Raw genomic sequence first — 3,892 nt, forward strand, 5'->3', positions numbered from 1 at the left:
TTTCTTGGTTGTTGGAATCTTTAATAGGCTGAGCATAGCGTGACACTCCCATGAAACCTATATAGGATGCCTCCTGCCTTCAGCTCTGTTGACCAGTATTTTTTTTTTTTTTTTTGGGGGGGACGGAGTCTTGCTCTGTCACCCAGGCTGGAGTGCAGCGGTGCGATCTTGGCTCATTGCAAGCTCTGCCTCCCGGGTTCACACCATTCTCCTGCCTCAGCCTCCCAAGTAGCTGGGACTACAGGCGGCTGCCACCACGCCCGGCTAATTTTTTTTTGTAGTTTTAGTAGAGACAGGGTTTCACCATGTTAGCCAGGATGGCCTTGATCTCCTGACATCGTGATCCACCTGCCTCAGCCTCCCAAAGTGCTTGGATTACAGACATGAGCCACGGCGCTTGGCCTGACCAGTATTTTAATGACTCTTATTTCAGCCCATGTTCCTCTGGCTCAAAAGCTTCCTTTTGCCTCTGATGCCAATCCCAAGCTCTTCTACCGTATTATCTTATTTTTACTTTTTTTTGAGACAAGGTCTTGCTCTGTTGTCCAGGCCAGAGTGCAATGGTGCAGTCATAGCTCACTGCAGCTTTGAACTCAGCTCAAGCAATCCTCCTGCCTCAGCCTCCTGAGTACCTGGAACTACAGGTGCGCCACCATGCCTGGCTTGTTTTTACTTTTTAATTGGATTAAAGACACTGCCTGGACTTCCCCATCTTCTGTAATCCGCATCTTTCCTCTCTCCCACCCTAACCTTATTTCCTGCTGCTCTAAAATACATCTCTGATCCTGTTAGACTGATCTCCTCTTCTTTGTACACAGTGCCCTCACGTACTCACCTGTAAAATGGAGATAATGTGTAGCTACCTTGCAACAGTTATGGAGACCATTCAACACGATGATGTATGTAGGGCTTTGATCACAGTGCCCAGCACATGAGAAGGACCTGATAAATGTTAGCTGCTTTTATTATTGGTGTTGTTATTGTCATCATTCCCTGCTTTGTGCTGTTCTGCCTTCCTTTTTTCTTCCTTTCTGCTTAAACTGGATACTACCTTTTTTTTTTCTTTTTGAGACAGTGCCTTGCTCTGTCACCTAGGCTGGAGTGCGGTGGCGCAGTCACAGGTCACTGCAGCCTTGACCTCCTGAGCTCGAGCATCCTTCACCTCCTGAGCTCAAGCATCCTTCCTCCTCAGCCTCCCAAGTAGCTGGGGCTGCAGGCATGTACCACCATGCTCAGTTAATTTTTTTTTGTATTTTTGGTAGAGATGGGGTCTCACCATGTTGGTCTCAAACAGCTGGTCTCAAACTCCTGGGATCAAATGATCCTCCTGCCTCGACCTCCCACAGTGCTGGGATTACAGGAGTGAGCCACCACACCTGGCCTGGATACTATATTCTCTTTGTGGCAGTTCCATTTGTCTCCATTTCCCCCACTTCTTTTATTTGATATGCACAGTTGATTCCATCAGTCCTCTTAAGTAAAGGGAAATGAAAATCCCCATTCAAATTACTGTTTCTGAGCCCCTTTCATGTAGAAATTCAGGAATCAACAAAGATTCCAGCCTCAGCTCCTCCAGAAGCCCTCACCCCTTCCACGTCACCTTTTCCTTTGAGGGATTTCTTCCATTTCTGGCTTTCTGACACAACCTCTCCATCACATAGAGTTAAATGCTTAGTTGTTCTTGATTTGCTTCAGTTGCTTTGGGACTATTTCACCCATTTGGATTATAAGCTCCTTTAGAGCAGGGACCAAGCTTTAACATTATTTTTATTTTTTATTTTTATTTTTTTGAGACGGAGTCTCGCTCTGTCACCCAGGCTGGAGTGCAGTGGCGTGATATTGGCTCACAGCAACCTCCGCCTCCCAAGTTCAAGCGATTCTCCTCCCTCAGCCTCCTGAGTAGCTGGGATTACAGGCACCCACCACCGCACCCAGCTAATTTTTTGTATTTTTAGTAGAGACGAGGTTTCACCATATTGTCGCCATACTGGCCAGGCTGGTTTCGAACTCCTGACCTCAGGTGATCCACTCGCCTCGGCCTCCCAAATTGCTGGGATTACAGGCATGAACCACTGCGCCCGGCCTACTTTATTTTTAATCTCCATCTAGTATTTAGACCAGAGATGGGCAAATTTTTCTTTTTTGTTGTTTTCTTTAAATTTTTTTTTTTTTTTGGTAGAGATGGGGTCTCACTATGTTGCCCAGGCTGGTCTTGAACTCCTGGCCTCAAGTGATCTTCTTGCCTTGGCCTCCCAAAGGGCTGGGATTACAGGTGTTTGTCATCACACCCAGCCCTGATACACTTTTTCTGTACAAGGCTAGATACTATTTTAGGGTGTGCAGGTCTTATGGCCCCTGTTGCAACCACTCAGCTCTACCACCATACTCCAAAGCTGTAGCCTAAAGCTGCCATAGACAGGCACCTAAATGAATGGATGTGGCTATGTTTTATTTCAACTTGATTGGTGAGCACTGAAATTTGAATTTTATATAAGTTTCCCATGTCATAAAATATCATTATTCTTTTGATGTTTTCCCATAGCCATTTGAAAATGTAGAGGTAGTCTCAAAAAAAAAAAAAAAAAAAAAAAAGGAAAGAAAAGAAAATGCAGAGGTCATCCTTAGCTCAGGGGCCATAGAGAAACTGGCATTGGTCTGGGTTTGGTCTGAAGGCTCATGGATCCCTAGCCTAGACAAATAATAGGCATGTAAAAGGTAGTCACATCACAGCTGGGGCTTTTTTTTTTTTTTAAAAACAGAGTCTTGCTCTATTGTCCAGGCTGGAGTGCAGTGGCGTGATCTTGGCTCACTGCAGCCTCCACCTCCTGGGCTCAAGCAATCCTCCTGCCTCAGCCTCCCGAGTAGCTGGCATTACAGGCACAAGCCACCATGCTTGGCTAATTGTTGTATTTTTAGTAGAGACGCGGTTTCACCGTGTTGTTGAGGCTGATCTCGAACTCCTGGGTTCAAGGGATTCATCTGCCTCAGCCTCCCAAAGTGCTAGGATTACAGGCATGACCCACCACGCCCAACCACAGCTGGCTTTTTGCTTGCTGTGGGAGGAGAAAGTTCTGGCTGCTTGGCTTCAATGCTATGCTTGGCTCTTCCCAGCCAACATTTGTGGCTTTTTGTTGCCAGAGCTTATCCTGCTGCTGCATTGCCCAAGAGAAAAAGTTTGTGAGGTTCCATGTTCCATTACATCAATGATCATTTTGGGGTTTTCACACACAAGAGACAGGATTATTGCAAGCAACAGCAATGAACTTTGGAAAACTCAGAGGTTTTCCAAGTGTGAGATTTAAAGCCTCATGCATGAAACTTTAAATTAGTTTAAGGGGGTGTAACCAGCATAAAAAAAAATGAAATGGAAATAGGAAATAGAAAGCTGTATCTATGCTGCTAAAGGTAAGTCTTATTTCGTGCAACCTTTTGTTTGTTTGTTTTGTTTGTTTTCTGAGACAGAGTCTCCCTCTCTGGAGCAAGTCTCACCCAGGCTGGAGTACAGTGGTGTGATCTCGGCTCACTGCAGTCCCTACCTCCCGTGTTCAAATGATTCTCCTGCCTCAGCCTCTTGAGTAGCTGGGACCACAGGCGCATGCCACTATGCCCAGCTAATTTTTAGTAGAGATGGGGTTTCACTGTACTGACCAAGCTGGTCTCAAACTCCTCACCTCAAGTGATCCACCCATCTCAGCCTCCCAAAGTGCTGGGATGACAGGCATGAGCCACCATGCCCGGCCTATTTTGTCCAACTTTTGTTTTACTTATGCCTATGCCTATGTGTGTATGTACATACTGGGTCACTCTTAGTATTTCTTTTTTTTTTTTTGAGACACGAGCTCACTCTGTTACCAAGGCCAAAGTGCAGTGGTGCAATCATGGCTCACTGAAG

This window comes from Pongo pygmaeus, chromosome 18 (assembly GCF_028885625.2).
Source record: "Pongo pygmaeus isolate AG05252 chromosome 18, NHGRI_mPonPyg2-v2.0_pri, whole genome shotgun sequence".
Classification (NCBI taxonomy): domain Eukaryota; kingdom Metazoa; phylum Chordata; class Mammalia; order Primates; family Hominidae; genus Pongo; species Pongo pygmaeus.